The sequence below is a fragment of the Crocodylus porosus genome, unplaced genomic scaffold (genome assembly GCF_001723895.1).
Source record: "Crocodylus porosus isolate Cpor-Errol unplaced genomic scaffold, CroPor_comp1, whole genome shotgun sequence".
In the NCBI taxonomy this organism is placed as follows: domain Eukaryota; kingdom Metazoa; phylum Chordata; order Crocodylia; family Crocodylidae; genus Crocodylus; species Crocodylus porosus.
The window spans coordinates 13,645,219-13,665,491 of NW_017728950.1; the positions used below are offsets into that span (position 1 = coordinate 13,645,219).

The 20,273-nt window shown below is 42.7% G+C and overlaps 1 long non-coding RNA gene across 1 annotated transcript in view; it reads right to left on the reverse strand.

Moving 5' to 3' along the window:
• Nucleotides 1-947: 947 nt before the first annotated feature.
• The window catches only part of LOC109323750, a 68,246-nt gene continuing 48,920 nt past the window's right edge, over nucleotides 948-20,273 (reverse strand). Inside the window, exons 2-4 of the long non-coding RNA XR_002104741.1 lie at nucleotides 4,533-4,974; nucleotides 3,105-3,224; nucleotides 948-1,081 (exon numbers count right to left, since the gene is read on the reverse strand). This is a non-coding gene — a long non-coding RNA (uncharacterized LOC109323750). The remainder of the gene's footprint in view (nucleotides 1,082-3,104; nucleotides 3,225-4,532; nucleotides 4,975-20,273) is intronic.

The following is a 20,273-nucleotide window of genomic DNA, read 5'->3' on the forward strand; positions in this document are numbered from 1 at the left end:
TGTTCTAATTAGAACACGGACTTGTTGAATCGATTAATTGAGTCTGCTCTGATGCATTCGAATTAGAACGCCAATGAGCTCGTGTATAGGCAGCAATTAATTCTAGACCATCATGACTACAACATCAGTCATATACTACTGTAAAATTATCAACTCCTTTTACTGGTATCACAAATGTAAACAAGGAATAAATAAAATTGTACAAAGAAAATATTGAAAGTCACAATATCTATGTTATTTTCTTTCCCTATTAAGAACAGAGAAAAACCAGTGATCCACAGTTAATTCTCACTACTCCCCTGCCATTTCTGGACCTGTGATGAGCCTCATGGACTAGGGGTTGAACACCCCTGTTTTATATATTTCAAGCTGTGTCTATTAGCCCACCAAGGTCTTTGAGCTTGCCACAGTTCTTATCAACTCTATCTCAGCAGCTGAAGCCAACTAGGATATGCTAACAGACAGTTTCTGAACTTTTATTCCTGACTGCAGCAGGTGGGGCTGTCTTAGCAGAGGGCCATCAGTGCTGGATTTTTTTGTCCCTACTAGTTCGACAGAAATTAAGGGGCTTGGATCACAGCACTTTTCAAGGCTATTTATCTGAAGGCAGAGGTTAAGTTTCTCTGATAACTTTTGCCACTTTAATCAAGTTTTCCCTGTTGTTAATGCTTGTGACTTCCAATACAGCAGGATGTGTTACCAATGGAACAGGTACAAACAGTTCTTTAAAAAGATCTTATAAACAACGGTCATCTTATTTTTTGCTGGATTACAGTAAGGTGAATGTGATCAATATTCAAATAAGCTTCTATTAAGTTCACCAGAACCAATGCAAAAAATATACCAGCGCTCTTTAGCTGTGAGATTCAACCAAAGAGAATATCCCTGCCACTTGATAATATACCTGTTATTTACGGCCCACTCATTGGTGCAGTACTTCCCAAGCCAATCATTCTCATAGCGCTTTGGACAAAACAGCTAGTCAAGGGAAAGAAGACAGGTGCTAAAGAAATATTTTAAAGGGCCAAATCACTGGACGTGATGCTTCAAAACGAGCTGGTCTGGCCATTGTAATTGCAATCTGAGAAAAAGATGGGAGTGGATGATTAAAAAACAGAAGGAGAAAGTGTTGAGTGAAGCTCAGAGGTTATGTATAAAATAACTGATAGGCTGTTTTTGTAGACATAACGTTTTACCCAAACTGCACAAACACCTTAAATCATGATTGATTGTAATAATATACATTCCTATACTGCCTCCTCACTAAGGTTCTCTAAGAATATTTAAAACAATAAAGAAACCATTAATTTAATTACCTGTCTTTTTGTGATGGAGACATAGTCTTATCCTCATTTTACAGAAGGGAAAACTGAGGCAGAAAGGGCACATCTACATCACTTTGTGTTATGCCTTAGAGTGCTGCTGTGAAGAACCCCCCAACTCATTCTCTTGCTTCCTTTCCGGGCCTGGCAAATCCTGGAAATGAAACGATCTGGCCACATTTGAGCACCAGTGAGCTTATGCCCATAAAGGTGCCTAAGACAGAAAGCCCAAGATCAATGCTGGATGCTCACTCAGTCTTGAACCAAGACTATTACATTGTCTCATTTTTGGGAACTGGGACAAGTGATGTAGGAGTCTATTGGTTAAGTGTGCTTCATACCAGTAATCCTGCGTGTAGCATGTAGGCACTGTAAGCATGCCCAATGTATCAGGCTGTGAAACCAGATACACAATATTGCTACTTATCCCAGTGCTTTAGCCACTGCAATGTATAGCTAAGAGAAACATAACTCACATTTTCAAAGAAAGACACACAGACAGTCAGGGGCACACAAACACCTATGTCCTAACTTTTGCTTGAAAGTACCCAACGTGTGAAAAATTTAGCCTTTTTTGCATAGATATGATAGCTAGGGATATAACCTGGCTATGTTAAGTACACATTCAAATATTCTTATACAGCTGTGTTCAGCTAACTTGCTCATTGCACAGATGCATCTTAAACTTGCAGGTGATTCTCTTAAGGGAGCTGAAGACTTCAATAAATTCTAGATTGGAATTGTCCTGGCATCAGTTTACCCACTTATCAGTTTGAAACAGCATTTTTAAAAGGTATGTCTTCATGGAACACAAAGGCCTTTGTATCCACAAAGTCCTTTATACTTCAAACACTGAGAACAGTCTATCACAGGTTATGTTGCAGGATAAAGGTTGTTAATATTTTCCAAGCTCAGATTTGTGTTCAGCTTTATATAATATCATATCACTATTGTGCCCCATTCTCAGTCATAAATTGGATGACTAATATTTGCCAACTGTAGGCTTCTTTCTAGAGCTGCTGGGTGTGTGTACAGTGTAGCTAAGAATGGCTTGGAAAATAATGTAGGCCAGCTGCAATAAGTTCCTGTTTTCTTCAGGCAAAAGCAGAGCTGAATTTATTTTTAGTTTCAGGGTATCTACATGTCAAAATAGAGTTATGTGGTATGTGTGCATGTGTGAGTTGTATGATAATTTTATCACCATCTGATTTCTAGCAACTTCATATAAATTACAAATATATCTCAGGAAGATTGACTTGTAGCAGTCTTGTAGAAAGACTATATCTGTTACACAGATGCCAGTGCCTCAAAGGAAAACATTAAATATAGTTTCCACCATATGATTATTTTCATTTAGTTATTAACCATATTATTTTCTAAAATGGAAAAAAATTGATAATACAATTTTTCTATTTTGAACTTGGATATAACACAGTAATCACATCTAACAGCTACTAGGACAAATTAGTAGCAAAAACTTCCCAGACTAAGTCCTTGAGTAGCTTCAAAATGGTTATACTTTTTGTGTGTTTGTTCTTCTTAAAGCAGGGATGAAGCAGCTTAAGTCATTTTACTGAGGGGTTTTTTTTAACCTTGGAGTATCCATCACATTGTATTTTGAAGAGCTATCACGAAGAAATAAGTCTCCAGGAAGAAAAAAATGATTATATTTTGCATATTGTGATTAAAAGAAAACGAATGTAAATATTTTATAGCATTTTTATTTTGCTGGTACTATAATTTCAAAATCTTTGCTAATTCTTTTTCTCTCTGTTTTATTACCTGGATGAAGCTCTTAATAAACACATAAATATCAGTAGGATCTGGGAACATACTTCTGTTTAAAGTTGAACATATACTTAGATCCAGGGGTCTGTGTGGTGGCTTTTTTCCTTCCAATTCCTTTATCCATAGTCAGCAAAAACAAAATCAAGTTAGGAAGTTGGGAATTAGAAATACCTTAGTTATGAAGATCGGTTTTAGAATTTTTTTCAACTTTCTTTACAATTTCTTACTATGTATAAAGAAAACCTCTTATAAATACTCTCCAGCCAAGCTGGGGTTCTTGACCCTGGTGCTGTGGCTGCCTGTTGCAAGCAGCCTGGGCTCTGGGCATGCCCTTGCTGCTGCCACAGAGCCCGGCTGCTCTCAACAGGCTGCAGGGGTGAGCTGCAAGCCCTCCTATGAAGAGCCTAGGCTCCATGGCAGGTGGTGGGAGCCTGCCCTGAGCCAGAACTGCTTGTAGCAGATGGCCATGAGGCTGCAACCAGCTGCACCAGGGTCCAGATTCCTGGCTTGACTTGTTGCTGGCAGCACTTACAGTGGGCCTGCTTGCAGCCTTGTGGCTGCCTGCTTCCAGCAGCACCGGCTCTGGGCAGGCCACAGAGCCCAAGCTGTTTGCATCAGGGCTTGCAGCCTCCCTGCTGCCTGCTATGAGCAGCCTGGGCTCTGTGACCAGTGGCAGGGACCTGCCAAAAGCTGGGGCCGGCTGTGGGGTACTGAACAAAATGACTCCACATGCCATGCTCTGGCATCAGTGCCAGAGATTACCGACCCTTGTGCTATATGAGAGAAAGTCACTTCTGTTGTGATTATAGAAAACATGGTTGAAACTTCCCAGTATGTCCTATATTATGGACTTACCGACTTGGGAGATTCAGTTGAATTAATTAAAGGTGTGAATCTAAAGTGCATTAGTTGAAGCAAATTAAAGCAAGCTACGGCTACTTTACTTCTGAATGAAGATATCCACATAGTGGTTTGGTGTGCTTTAAAATAATGTATTTTAAATTAACAATTTTTGTCCATTCTGCTTAAGTCTCTAGGTAGAAGAACCCAAACAAATGTATACTGCTGTCAGTGGGTATCAGCAATGGAAGCTGATGCTGAGTATTATTTGGCTGCAAGTGGAAAAAAGATCAAATTCTTGAACACTTTTTCAGAAATTGTGATCAAATCATTCTCCAAGATATACAGGAGGAAGCTCGTACTGTTGCTTTTTGGGCTAAAACTAATTTAAAGAAATTGTGAAATTCAGCTTCTAGTACCATCAAAGAAAAAGCAGAAAGGCCAAAGAGAATTGTAATAGTAAATGAGCCTCTTTTTTAGAGGAAAAAAATGTTTAAAAAAGGAGAAAATCATCCTTCAAAAAAGGCAGGAGGTTAATTTAAGAGGCAAAGATCAATTGGGAAGGCAAGAAAAGGTGCAAACCTGGATCTTTTTGGTTTATTGATATTTGTTCTGAAAGCCTGTTCAGAGCTCTTCTCTTTTTTGAGCATTGAAACACTGTTAGAAGACAGAATAGCAATAATTGTGATGTTTTCTTCGCCATACAGCACCACAAGGGTCACTCCAGTTTTATGGAATTTTGCAAAAGAACATTTGTTTTCATCTCAAGCATTTTTTAGTATTCATTGTAATAAAAACCTGAGCTGTAATGTATTCATTTGGTGTTGATGTGGCTGTCATATGTCTATAGAAATCCCATTGTAATGCAGCATTAACCATCAAAACATGTGTTAACATCTGAAAGCAATAAGGCCAGTTTTACATCTTTTGACATGCAAAGGTTTTAATTTGAACAAAGGATATAGTATTTTCTTTGCTAGGGCTTTTATATTTTCTCCCACACTTCAATGAAGCACAGCAATTGCTGGAAGAAACAGAATATCCACATTTGTTAATATTTATTGTTTTCTTCTCTGAAATTAATTCTAAAAGCATACTTCTGAGAACCATTTACATTTTAAATAAATCCTTATAGCAGATGTATTATTTGTTTTGCTTTATGATATTCCAGGAGGCCACATATGCCAGCCTTTACTATACTGAGGCAAATGAAAAAACCTCTAGAGTAATCAGCTCCATGGAACTAATGCTACCTCTAATCCAACGCCTGAATGAGAAACTAACAGATTTCTGTTTCACTAAGAAATCAGAAATTAGCAAAGCTTCCTCAGTCTCTTCTAGTTAGAATAAAATAAATAATAAAATGGTATCCAATTCTGATCCTATTGAAGTAATGGGATCTTTGTCATTGACTTCAGTGGGGTCAGAAACAGGCCCCTTTTCAGGTCAAAGGTGTTGATCAGACTTGTGATTCTATTCCAATGGATCTTTTAAAATGGGCTAGAAATTAGGTTCCTTCCTAGAAATGGTCCAGATCCTGCTCTCTGTGAGGCTGTTATGTTGGGCAACGAGGATGAGGGTGAAGGTTTTCCCTGTCCCAGACTTGTGCACTGTACAGCAACAGAGCAGTAAACTATGTAGCACTTAATAAAGCATTATACAGAACGAATCATTTGTATCAATGTATTGTGACCACTGGAAACATATTGCAGAGGGGTAGATCATTTACTAATTAAATAATATGACTCATCCCCAGCCCCCATTACTTACGCTGAATTGGAGCAGTAATAAGATGTACATTCCTACCCAGATGTTTTGGGCCATCTTGATATATTCTGGCAGAAAGGTTATGAGAGCACACTAACTGCTAGCATTATTTTAGTTTTTTACTAAGGCCAGTGTTTGGCTTTCTCTACACTGCAAGACATAAATGACCCAGTGGATATACACCATCAAAATCTATCTGTACAAAAAAACTCTATGCCTGATAATACATCTACTTGTGCACATGTAATCACTGGGCATATAAAACAGATGAAAACACATGCAAATAATAGCTGCTTAAGATTCTTACTAGCCTTGTACCAATGCATCAACCTAATTTGCACATGCAAACTTGATAACTGTATGCAAGCATGTGCAGACCTTAATCCTTCTCTTTAAGAAAGTAGACTAGGCTTTACAAGATCACCTCTACTGGGCTTGCAACCTTAAGCACCAAAGGTACTATACTGAAGGTTATGAGTTGAGTTGCTACAAGCTAAAAGGAAGTATGGGCACATATGTACCATTACTGTGCTGCATTTGAAATGGCTGCTGTGAAGCAGGTTCAATTTGGAAGCCTACCAGCACCTTTATGATCACAACAAAATGAATTCTAAATATCTATACACTTTAGCCTTTGCTTTTGGGGTTTTTTTATCATACAAAAACCAGAGCTGTCCCTGCTCCCTTCGCTTACCAGGATGTGGGGCACTGAGAAGCACTGGGATGCCAGTGCCCTGCCCCTACCCATGTCCTTGCCCCTCACTTCCAAGCCGCAACCCCACCAGTGCCCCTCACTCCTGACCTGCAGCCCCTGCCTACCCCACACTAGCTCCCTCCTGGCAGCAGTTCCCTCCCAGCATCAGGACATGAATCCAGCTGCAGCTGTCCCACCCGCTGCTTTGTGGCTCTGGGCAGTGCCAGCTGTTCTGCTCCTGCGCCTGTGCCGAGGCCCTAGCAATCCCCACATCATTCCTGGGAAGATTTTGACTGGGGCTCAGGGCCTGAGATGGGCAAGCTCCTTTCCTTCCAGGCTGGCCTCCTCCTGCACAGACTGCTGTAGGGGAGCAGGGAGGCTCTAAGCCCAGCTTTGGCTGCCTCTCCTAACTGGAGTGCTCCTCCATTCCCAAACACCATCTCTCTCACACACACCCCCCTTCTGCCACCTCCACCCCACCCCCCAGTCCATCACACCCCCCAAGTGGTTCCTGGGACCAGGAGGTTCCCCAGGCTAGGGTTGCATGTCCCAGCACTGGTGTGGGCATGGGGCAGGGTTGCAGTGTGGCAGTTGCTTCTGCAGCCATGGCTGCTTCCAGAAGGTCCTGTCCTGCCTGATGGCTGGGTACGCAGGGTGAGAGATTTGCAGGAGGATGTGAGGTTTCGGGGGGAAGGAGCGTGGCACACAGAGCTGGCCCAGTCTGCTGGCATGCCTTCAGGCAAGACCAGGCCAGCCCCTGCTCTCACCCCATGTTCCTGGCACTGCAGGCAGGAGCTGGACACCATTGAGCCAGGCCACCTCCTGCCTCCAAGGAGCCAACCTAGCCTGATGATGTGCAGGGCACATGGAGGCAGGATGGCACGCGGCTCCTGCATGCAGTGCCAGGAGCCCTGACTGACGGCAGGAGCTAGCTTGGTGCTGGCTGAAGAAACACATCAGCAGGCTGGGCCAGCAGCGTGTGCCACATGAAGCCCCCAGGTCTCATGTGGTACCGCGCGATGCCAGGAGTCTTTGACAGCAGTGGGCCTTGAGTGCCTCAACAGCTTGCTGCTGGCTGCTGCTGCTCCAGTGGTAGGGGCTGTGTGTTGTGGGGGCAGGTGGGGGAACTACCCCTCCTACACAGTCCCCCCACCCCCACAGTACCCCCACCCCCACATCCCTGCTTACCAGGGACAGAGCCTGGGTCCACGGTAGCTCCAAGACACTGCTGCCAGCCTTTCTCTGCTTCTATTTGTTCCAGTACAAGGAAGCAGCAGGCTGGAGCAACAGGCACCAAGCAGTCATAGAGGTGCTCTGGCTGGGTGCTAGAGTGGAGCATGCCCTGTGCCACTATTTTCCAATGTGGTTTTTGACAGCAGTGGGCCTTGAGTGCCTCAACAGCTTGCTGCTGGCTGCTGTTTTCCAATGTGGGTTTTTTTTTTTTTTTTATACCAGGATTTTCTGGTATCAAACTTAGAGGGTGCATTGCAAATTTGCAGTGCAGGAAACATTTCTTCATTCCTAGCATGCCTCCTGCAGCACCTCAAACTGCTTTGAGATGCCGCAACAGGCATGTGTTCATTCATCTGGATGTGGCTCTTATGTACCAAATCCCAGAAGTGAGGCACTGTAGCTTTGTTAGAGCACTGGCTATATACTCAGTGCTCCCCCTACAATGCCTCATTCTGGGAGTTCGTGCATACCAAGCAGGGGTGAATAGACAGGGCGTGCTTCACAGATATCCTTCTAGACCCCATGTTGGGAGGCAGCATAGACATCCCTAAAACTTACCCTACAAATGGTAGGATATCATGAGTCCATGCACATGGATTATTGTGGAAAAGTCAGGGATACCTACTTCAAAGAAAGCCTCAGCAGAAGAGATCTGTCCAGCCATTGCAGCATGGCTACGCTCCAAAAGGATCTCCTGATTTGCTCTGGCATAGCCTTATTAGCCTGCTGGGTGAACGGAATTGGTTTAATTATGCCACTGGGAGCTATTTCTGGTCCCAGACATTGGCAGTAAGGGGAAACACCCGCCTGCCGGCCAGGGCTGAAATCCCCAGAAATGGGAAAGCAGACCTATTTTGTCTACAGAGCTTGGAGGAGCTCAGAGAAGAAACAAAAAAAAAAGGTGGGGGGGAACCCCCAGCTCCCTGCTAATTGACTGCAGCAGGTGTTCAATTAAGTTGGCAGGATAGCAATTAGTGGGGAGCGGAAACCCCCTCACAAAAACACGAGATCACTGGAGCCATGATCCAGAGTGCCCTGAAGGTAAATGGGGAAGGAGGGAAGCCCCAGAGATCTTGGCCTGCGGGCAGAATGAGAGTGAGAGAGATACCGTCAGGATTTTTTACTTTTTCTTTTTTTTTTTCTTTTCTCTGGCTGCACCTGCCATCTTGATAAGTAGCAGTCAGCTTTGGGTCAGGGAAACCACCATCCTCCCAAGTTTAATTAAATCATCAAAGTTGTGGCAGGCGAGGTAGCGGATAAGAATTCTGACCCAATTTTGCTGACTGACGCCCGCCCTGTTACAACAAGGCAAGTGGATGTCATCGGGAAGCAGGGGCCTGCATCCGTATCCTGTGGTATCTTGACAATTATTTACATATAAATCATCATTTTTAATACCATATTCATGAATACGTTTTACGGGGTTTGGGTTTCTTGTGCAGTAGTTGAAGAGGAAAAACTGTCTTTGAACTTGATAGGAGTTTTTCCTGTAGAGGAACCCTACGATTGAGCCTGAAGATTTCTTACTGTGTTTTTAATGTTTTTATCTGGTCAGTCCAACCATATACATGCACCAAACATTCCTTTTTCTTTAGTAATCTGTGAAAGGAGCATTTCAAAGAAACAAACTTTTGCCATGCTTCTTTTGCTCTGCTGCTGAGAAAGATTTGGGTAGTGCCTGTGAGTAGCTTTGCCTTTATTAAATATTCATAATCAAGGATGAAATAACAGCCATATTTTGCATTTTCATCTGCGATTATCAAACTACTTTATAACTAATAAAGTGCTCTGTCAATCTTGCCACTCTTCGCACCAAGCCTCTGCCTCTTCTAGAACAATATTCCTGCATTTCTTGTCTCAGTGACTTTACATCTCATTGCAAATCCTATCACAGTAGACCTTTTTTCCTTAGGCCACTAATTTTCAGATCCAAGACCAGACTATATTAGTCCCTGGATGGGGATATCCTACAGCCTTTGACATATTACCTTATGTCTGCATTCAGTTCCCTGCTAAAAGATCAATATAGCCTAGCACACCAAACTATTAGACCTAAATTAAAATGACTTTTGACATCAAATACCTATTTCACACAACCAGAAAAGTCTGTAGAATTCTACCCTGATCAGTTAGTAAAACCTGTCTGCTATGCTGCCTTTTGTGTAGTGCGGTAATGTAGCATTGCCACTTCTGATCCTTCACCATTCTCTAATGCTAACTCAAATAAAACAATAGAAAGCAGCTTCTAATCTTAGTAATAGTTTTATTAGACAACGCATTTAAAAAAGGACCCACACTTAAACTTTCTGGCACTCAGCTTTCTGCCCTTTGACACTGTCTATTGTACACAGAATAAATCTATGTTTCTCAGATATATTGAGGGGGAATCCTTATGTTCTATTGACTTTAGCAACACCACTTGACCTGGAATTGTTCTGTATTTTCAAAGAGTCCATTATGTTCTACTGGAGAAGGCTCTATTTCACTTCTTGGGGAAAATGTCTCCTGTTAAGGCACTAGACTGAGCTAGGTTCAATTCCTGATTTGTTGTGTGTGATCTTGACCAAGTTGGATAGGGCTCTATTATCAAAAAATGGCCTCTAAGGTTGCTTTTTAAAAGTGTTCCACAGCATAAACCCAACATCTTGGATTAGACATTTATGGATGGATTTAGTGAGGTGGTAAACTGCACTGTGTTCTTTTGAATATCTGCCCCCCTTACATCAATGTCTAAGTGAGTGTGGAGCTAATTTGAAACTGACATAGTTTCTGTTTTTTAGCTCCCTTTTGGTAAAAAAAAAAAGGGGAAAATAAGACTTTCTTATCCTCTCACACAGTGAGTTGTGAATACAAATTGAATCATGCTTGGGAAGGGCTCAGATTTTAGATAAATATTATTTATTGCAGAATCATATTTATTGCTATTTCTAGCAAACTCAGAGGTTTGGCTCCATTCAAAAATTACAGTAACATCAGGCCTCAATGTCTTTTTCCCATTCTTGCTCACCTCCCACAACTTCATTAATATTATTGTCAAGGGTTCCAAGATCATCTCTACAAGTTCTTTCAGTAACCTGGGATGAAGTTCTTCAGGCCCTGCTGAATTGAATTCATTCAGATCTATCAAAACCTCTTTTGCCTGTTTTGTTTTCTTATCCCTCAGCTTGTCCCCTTCCTTATCCAAATAATCTTTATTATGTATCTGGTTGCAGCTTAATTTTTTTGAGAAGATTGATGCAAAGAACCTGGTGAGTAGCTCCTTCTCTTTGCATACTCTGTTTAGAGTTTACCATGGCTATTTAACTGTGGACCCGCAGCTTCCATAGTCTTTCTTTTCTGGCCAACATACTTATAATAGAACTTCTCTTTATTGTCTCTAACCTCCCTCCCTTGGAGCAGCTCATTATTTATCTTTGCCTTCCTGAGTTTATCTCTGTAGGTTCTTGTTATTTCCTGGTATGCTTCCTTGACGTACACTATGAATTGATAAGTCCTTCTATTTAGGCATACCAAAAAATGAACAGGGCTGGCTGCCTGGGCTATGCAGTGAATAGGGAGAATAAACTACCTCTGAAGGGGGTACTTAAGTACTGAGTAACCAAGTACCAAGAACAAAACAGAAAATACCAGGCACAGGGGGAAGTCTGATTTCCACTCCTTCTTAAAGCTTAAGACTTTACTCTGAGTTGTATCTCAGGTACCTCTGTCAACTCAGGACACAGATCATCCAGAGTGACTAACACATTGACAGCAGCACTGAGTTCAGTACAAAGCGCAGCACTCTGTGCTCACTCATGAATGAAGTGATATTCACCTTTTGCACAATAACTGAGTAGTTAGAACACTTTCTCTGGAAGTAGCCAAACTGATTTCTGAATCCTCCTCACTCTGAAGAAACTCAAACCCAGCTCTTCTACCTTGTAGGAGAGTGCCTTACTCACCAGGCAATAGAATAGTCTGAGTGGAAATGTGTTACCTTCCAACTCTCCTGTTGAAGGTGAGCCACTGGGTGGCCAAGAGCAAAGACTCATGGGGCCAAAAGGAGGACAAGCATGAGAACGCTTGATGCCATCTTGGGGAGTCCTGAGTACTAGTCTGTTCTGCCAGGTTTCTTTCTGTTTTTTTATCAACTACTGTCTAATGTAAAATGCATAAACAGGCCAAGAAGCAAGGACCAGAAACCATCTTAGAAGAAAGCATGCTATGAAACTATGAAATGCATCCTTGGGATATCTAGTCATACTCCAGCTTGTTCATTCTTCTTTTTCCCTTCATGGCTCTTGTGCTCTTGATTGCCCAGAAACCTACTTTCAGCTGGATGGCTGGCGAGTGTCCCTAGCCTAGGTGATTCTGTTGCCTGCTAGTTAGGACACTCTCTCCTGGGACCTGGGGGTTTGAGCTCTCTGAGGTTGAGGAGGCTTGAGAACCCAGGTTTCATATTTCCACTAGCCCATTTTGCAGTGTGGGCTCCACTGCCATGCCCAGAATTCTCCCTGCATCTATTAAAGGAAGGTTGTACAGTACCTTTTGACAAGAAAATGCTGTGGAAAAACAGGAAGCTATGGAAAATGTTAAAGCATTGCAAGCAAATTGTTGGGCTTTTTTTAAGAGTGAGTCTTGGATAATACCCCAAAAAATTACAGGAGAATTAGTTAGGTCTGGTTGATTTTGTTGGAAGTTTAATTATATATCCTGAAGCACAACCCACTGACTGCCCTGCACCCTGCCCCTCTATGGAACCTTGCTGAAGTCAGTTGTCCTCTCTGGAGTTGTAGCACTGCAGTAATAGCTTCCTATGCAGGATAGAAACCAAAAGGTCAAAAATGCAAAGAAAAGAAGAACAGTTAGAATACAGGCCAGTAACCCCCGGCATGCATGCCAAGCATGGCATGCGAGGCCATTTTGCTCGGTATGCCACCACCAGCCCTGGCTCTGAGTAGCTACTGCCAACCACAGAGCCTGGGCTGCTCCCAGCCAGTAGCTGGGAAGCTGCAAGCCCTGCTGCAAGCAGCCTGGGCTCCATGGTTGGCAGCAGCTACGTAGAGCTGGGGCTGGGTGCAGCAGGCAGGCTGCAAACAGCTGCACCGGGCTCCAGCATCAGCTCTGTACTGGTACGTGCATGCATGCCTCGGAGCAGGCGGTGGGGAAGGGCCACCCCAGGTTTCTCCCCCATTGCCAGCACAGCTGATGACTGGGCTCCAGAGACAGGCGCAGCTCCTTGTAGCCAGCCTGGGCTCTGGGCAGCTGGAGCAAGCAGTGGGTAGGCTGCAAACAGCTGCGCCAGGCTCCACAGCTCTAGCATCAGCTCCACGCTGGCAGTGACTGCACACACACCTCAATCTGTTCTGGTTCTCTGTGTTTGTGCACATGTGGTTGTGTGCATGTGCGGTTCTCTGTGTGCGTGTGTATGTGCCTGGTTCTCTTTCCATCTTTCTCTCTCTCCTCTTTCTCTTATTTCTCTTTTCTTTCTCTCTCACTGCAACATGCTTAACAAAAAAAGTACACAACAACAAAGGCAACATTTATGATTATTAAATATACTAAAATGCAGTACGTCCTGCCATATACTGCCCCCCCATTTTGTTTTTCTGACATGCCGGCAATCCAGCACCTTCCAAGGTAGGTATTGTGGTTTTTTCGGCACTCCCGCCAAAAAACGTTGCGTACCCCTGAGTTAGAAGTTAAACACGTGATTCATGTCACAGGCAGAGAATTCAGCTTGTGTTTTGGCAACTCACATTACTTCTGCCTCCCAGGGTTGTCTTAGCCCCACTTGAATGTGTGCCTGTGGGAAGATGCTATGTTACATTTTTATTCCAATTCTTTTTTAATCAAGTTCTCAGGCCAGGTCTGATTCAATTACACCCATATACATCCAAAGTTGATTCCAGTGGAATCAGTAGATTTACTCTGGATTTACACTAGTGTAAATGAGGTCAGAATCTGTTTTTTTGGAGATATAACATCTGCCTTTGTAAAGCACAATTTGCTAGAAAGTGCATCATTATGAAGCATTAGGTTTTACTGAGAAAAACTTAGTTGTGGCATTATAACATGACTAAACATGGTTATTTTTAGAATGATCAGTGTTTTTAAAAAATCCAGAATGTTTTCCTGCTTTCTTCTCTACACAATACATATGCTAACTAAGAGAAACAGCTTATATGCTACATCATAGAGGGATCATATGTCTATCATCACTTCTGTCCAAACATGCAAGAAAAAGAAATTGTTCTGTTTCCTACCCACCACCACCCAGAAGCAAGAGATGACAACTTGCTTTGGAAACCATAGCAAGTTAGAGATCTTAAAAGACCTTCTTTATGGGGCATTCCAACTGCACTGAACCCTGTTGTAATGTCTGTGTTTTCTAACAAGCCCTTCTCTTCATGGCAGGCAAATGGACCTGTTTCAGAGATTGTGCACTGTACGTGATGTCTTAATTTAATTTTGCAGTTGTTATAATAAAAAAAATAAAAAAACCCAACCTGGAGGATGAAATGATCCCAATTTAAAAAAAAAGCAGCTATAATTAGCTTTTCCAAAAGTACCCAGTGACATGAAAAAATGACCTATTGTGGACTGATTAAAAAAAAGGAATGAAAAACACTTAGTCAATCAAAACATACTACTTGATCTGGACTGAAGCTGACCACAATAGTCATAATCCTACTATGCTAAAGTCAAGGAGAGAAAATCCTTTGCACAGTGATAGCACAGTAGCACTGCATGTCCAGTGAATAGGTTTTGGACTAGAGGGTGAAAATGCTCAATTGCTTTGCTTTGTCTGTGAGCTTCTTAGGTACCTGGGCCAAATTTGAAGGCACTAGGTTATGGAGGCTGTGAAATCTGGGAGATATTAGGCCCTTAATGCTCAACTGTCTAATATAACTATCTAGTTCAAGGAAAAACTGCATGCACATTTCCTGGTATATCAAGACTAGATATATGTGAATAGAAACTCAATATTTGTATTAAAAATCAATAACTGGTCCTTTTAGAAACTAGCCATTGTTTGATTTGTCCAGAATGTATAGAATGAACTATATTTTTGAAGTTGAGGTTAGAAACGAGTTATACCGCTAGTGATCTTACTTTGACTTACATTTTCATCTCAAACAACCAGAGAATAAGGCTTTGAAGTAGATGATATATTTTTCTTTTCAGTGTTTCCAGACAATATAGTAAATATAAGACTGTAACCACCCAAGTGCATGAGATTGAGGAATAGAGGCAGGGGCTGAGGGATTGGAGATGAGGCAAACAGACCACCAGTTCCTGCATTCCACCTGAAACACTAAGGGGTGGTGACCAGGGCAGCAAAAGTGGAGAGGGCACAAAAATAGTCACCACCAACCAAGGCACACCAGCAACTGCCCAGCTGTGTCTCTGGAACAGGGCAGGAGCAGCTAGCTAGTCTTGATGTACCCTTTATCAAGAAGCACCAAGGCTGGGTAGGGCTGTGGTCTGAGGCTACACCCCTTCCACATATGGTACTGCTCACTCTATCAAGAAATAAAGTACACATTGCACCTTTCCCAAAACATACAGCTCCTGATGTCATGGAGTACGTTTTATATATGATGTCATAAACACCTCATTCATCACAGCCTAAAGGCAGAGTGCTTCATGACACTACCACTCAGGCAGAAGGCCCTCCATTGCAAAGCCACAGTTTAATCATGCACATATACTGGTATGAAAGAAGATAATATGAGCTCCAGAGGTTCAAGAAATAGTGTCCTGGGTTAGTTTTGTATTGATAATAATTAATAATAAAAGGTAGGTATGTGACAACAGCACATTTAGAAAAATTACTTGGCTTTTTAAAAATGGAAATGGAAATCATAAAAGTTCACATATAATTAATGCTACCGGATGTATTCTTAACATTCAAAACATTTCAAATACCCTTTTAAGTGTCAGTACCCAAGCGTCTGATATGTAGAACAATACAATTGTATTTGCACAGTGTTTTCAATCTGAGGTAAGACACATGGCAAACTGAGCCCCACTTGAGAAGTAAGGAAGCATTATTGCCATATTTTCTTGCAAACAACACACAGCTTTTTCCAAAAGCTAGCTCCTGGAAAATGGAGTGTACATTATTATGCAAGACATATGGTAAAAACATTTTCTGCTGCTCAACAGGTCAAAGTGAAAATAAATCTTCATGTAATCCACATAGAGCAGAACAATAGGCAGATTTGACTCTAGCTCAGGGGTGGGCAATTATTTTGGGTGGAGGGCCACTTACCCAGTTTTGGCAGGCTGTTGAGGCCTGCATGGGTAGCCCCACCCCTTGACAGGTGCCCCAGCTCTTGTCAGGTGCCCCGCACCCTGGCCACCATGTTGGGACCAATGTCCCAGAGCCAGCACCAGCAGGGCCCAGAGTAGGGCACAGACTGGCAAGGGTCTGTGGAGCTGGGCTGTGCTACACCAGCAGGGAGGGCGGAGCTGGCCCAGCTCCATAGAGCCCCTGTCAGCCAGTACCCCACTCCTGCCACCCTGCTCTGGGCCCCACCGGCACTGGCCCCGAGACACTGGTGGAGGCCCCATGCTCCCACTGGCTCCCTGCCCATTCACACCCAGTGCCCCCCAGCCCTGCGGTACAGGCAGGGGGCAATGATCAGCCCTGACCCCCTGCTTGCCAGCAGAGAAGAAGCTAGTGCTGAGAATGGGGAAAAGCGGCCCCTCGCCTGCCCTATGGCCAGCACCTTGCATTGGAGGTGCTTGCAACCTGTGTGGGGCTCTCTGGAGCAGGCACAGGCAGCCTCATGTGGGCTGCAGGTGGCTGCAGCATGGGGTGCTGGCCATGGGGCAGGTGAGGGGCCACTTTTCCCTGTGCTCAGCATGAGCTTGTAACCCTCCCTACTGCCAGCCTGGCAGTGCAGCCGGGTTACAAGGTGGTGCTAAGTGCGGGGTGCGGGAGAAATCAGCCCGTCCCTGACCCATGCCAGGAACCTGGCACTGCAGCCACTCACAGCCTGCCTGGGGCTGCCTGTGCCTGCTCTGGACAGCCCCGCGCAGACTGCAAGCACTTGCAATGTGGGAAGCTAGCCATGGGGTGAGTGAGGGGCTGCTTTTCTCCATGCAGGGAAGGAGCCTATGGAAAAGCTGAGCATAAGGGGGGAAGCGGCCCCTCCCCACCCCATGCCCAGCACCCCATGCTGCAGGTGCTTGCAGCCTGCATGGGGCTGTCCAGAGCAGCATAGGCAGCCCCAAGCAGGCTGCAAGCAGCTGCAGTGTGGGGCACTGTGCATAGGTGGGAAGGGGCCACTTCCCTCCCCCTTACCTGAGCTTCCCGCACAGGGGCAGGCATGTACTCCCAGCCCAGAAACCTGGCTGGGGATTCCAGCTGGGGGGCGGGGCGGGGCCAGGCAGCCCCCTTGTTGTTGAAGCCTGCTGGGTTTCCCCTGGGTCCTACTGTCCTTGGTTCCTGTCATTTTTGACAGGAACCAAAGGCAGAGAAATATTAATTTTCTACATTTTTTTAGGGGCCCCACAGGCCAGATAGAAAGGACTTGCGGTCCAGATTTGGCCTGTGGGCCAGATTTTGCCCACCCCTGCTCTAGCTGCTACTACTCAGTTACTTACTGCAAGGAAAGATCTTACCTTTGAAACAGGAAGAAACGATGTGTAATAAAGAACAAACCAGAAATTCATACATTCTGCCTTTCAAAAACAAGGTGTAACTCATATTCCAGGGTGCATTTTATGGGATAAAGTATGGTATTAGTGGTAGACAGGAATCAGATATTAAGTTTTAGGGAAAATTGTGCATTTGTTTTAAAATCCATAACAGAATGGGAACAAAAAATTTCAAAACTCATCATGAAATCAAATTCCAAGCCAAATTTTGTTTTTGGACAATCAAAGCTTCCTTTTAATAAAACTGAAACATTTTATCCAGACTTTGACCCGTTAAAATGTTTTTAAAATATTTTTGTATGAACAACATCCGGTAATGAAAAATTAAAATGGAAAAGGTAAAAGTGAAATGTGCATATTAATTAAATAGTTACTGATTGCTTCGTAAATGAAATGTAATCCAATTGACACATTTTCAAGACATGGAGTCTCAATGAAAACAGTATTTGGCATTTTAAAAAATGCACAAAAATTTTCTTACCATTTCAAAATATTATCTCCTAATGTAAGCTGAGGCACAGAAAATAACTAAACTAGATTAAGTCTGCTTTTGCCACTCCCAGAGCAACCCATCCCCTCAGTAAGTATGGGAAAACTTTATCAAGAAAAGGATTATTAACATTATCCATATTTGACCTGATTTCCAGCAAATACAGTCAACCAAAATAACGTGGGCAGATAATGTAGATGTATTCTAGCTAAATTTAATCCAGATAAATAAAAAGTAAGTGATGTTCTTTTGCATTTGTGCCTATCCAAAATGATGACATTTATAAAAAATCAGTTTATCGTGTGCTGACGTGTATGTACAAACGCACATGTGCAAACACATGTGTGTATGGCTTTCTGGCTTGTTCACCACTTTATTAAACAAGGAAATTCCTCTTTTGTTTAACATCTTTTCCTCCTGTTTGTTCATACCAAGAGGTCATAATCCTTCATAGCCTTATATATAATCTGTTGCTATGGGAATGATTGTGGTGTTACAAAGGGAGGATTATGACCTTTTATTATAAAAAAAATGTTAGGTTGCCATTACATTTTCAAATAGCGCTGAGACATTTTCATTTTAACGTTTGGAGATATCCTTCCTAAATGCATGTAGAGCTAACTATCCATGTATGTGATAAGTGTTATCCCTGGTCATTACTGATTGTGCCAATGCTTTGATTTCCAAATGATAATGAATAACTTAATAAAGAGCTGTCAATGGAAGGATTGAAGCCTTTAGCTAAGTACTGAAAAGCTTTCACTGCTTAAAAAGGATTTATCAGTGCATGATGCAGATTGAAGAATTACCACCAAATCCTGGCAAAAAAATAATAATATAGAACATAGCAGGGGAAAAACAAGAATAAATGGTGCAAGGTTTTTAATTAATCTAAATTTTCATGTCGCTTAATTTTCTTTCATTATATGTTTTAGGATTAAAGAAAGAAACAAGTCATCACTTGACTGCCTATTGCAAGACATCTCTGGCCTTGACTGATAATAAAAAGGACTGAATAGTATGAAGCCTAAGGAATGAAGCTCAATCACTCCCAGCAATTACTGTGTCTTATTGATAACTTGCAGCTCTATCCTGCAAATGCCATCTCTGGAACAAAGCCTGTCACAGATCAGACTGAATCCATTAAAAAGCTTTGATTAACATGTCCCTGGGGTGTGCTGTGGAAACTTTTTACGCCAAATGACAGCCTATTGCTACTGCTTCTGAATTGTCGTCCTGAAATACTCTTGTGTTTTAATCTAGTGCACAGTTTAAATTAAAAAACGGCAGTGACTTTGTGTGACCTAAATACGAGCCTCCCTTATTCATTGTGGGATTTATCAACTGCTTGCAGATTAAGTGTTCAGAGAAGCAACAATTAACCTTACTGTGTGGTAGCTAATATTAATTATATATCTCCAGTGCTTTCTTGTACTAGCATACATGTGCCCAGAGACAGGGTCATATTTAATGTGTTTGGTTTAGTGGACAAGAAGCTTTGTACTTGTCCTCCCTTGAAAACAAATTGTTTGTATTTGACAAGCATAACATCAACAATGTTGGCTTTCTCTAGCCAGAGCTGACATTGATGTGTAAATGGATTTTAGTCCTTTTAAACAGACACACAAAAGCTCGATCTTTCTGGGCCTCAAATTTCAAGAGGGAAAGGAATTGCCCTCTACCCACCCAATCATTTTCCCATCATCCACTGGGAAAAACAGCCCTTATCTATTGTGGATATTATTTTTTCTTTGTTACCCTGCAGTCCCTTGTAAGACATATGCTGAATGGTATGTGTCAGGGCCAGTAGGGAATACATTATGAAAAAAAATGGATTCCTTTATACTCCATTAAAATACATATTTAGAAACACCTGCAGGTATAAGAAGCATTTACCAGAAGATCATTCAATGAAATGTGCTAGAATCTAGAAAGACATAAAGCATTAAGGGACCTGCACTGGTTTCCATTTAAAGAAAGACTGAAACTTTCAGGCCTAAGTCCACAAAGGGACTTGGGTGTTACAATGTTGAAAATTAAAACATGTAGGTTTTGGCATGGAAGCACTTCACAGAGTGACATTGTAGATCAAGGGTGGGCAAAATGCAGCCCTCCAGGCCATTCTATCCGGCCTGTGGGGCCCCTAAAAAATTTATAAAACTAGTATTTATCTGCCCCTGACTGCCTGTCATGCGGCCCTCAATAGCTTACCAAAACTCAGTAAGCGGCCCTCTGCCCAAAATAATTGCCCGCCCCTGATGTATATGCTTCATCTCTAGCCCAGGTTAGAGTAATTTAAAGATAATAGAATGGCAGCTGCAATCAACAGGATGCAGAGATATTATACACATGCCCCCATTATCCCCCATTCACTGCATCAGCTCCAAGCAGGAAGAGGGGTAGCACAGAAAGTGCTATGGGTAATGCTTCAGTGCATGGGGTGCATCAACTTAAGATTTCAGAGTCCACAGTTGACCTGATGTTCTTG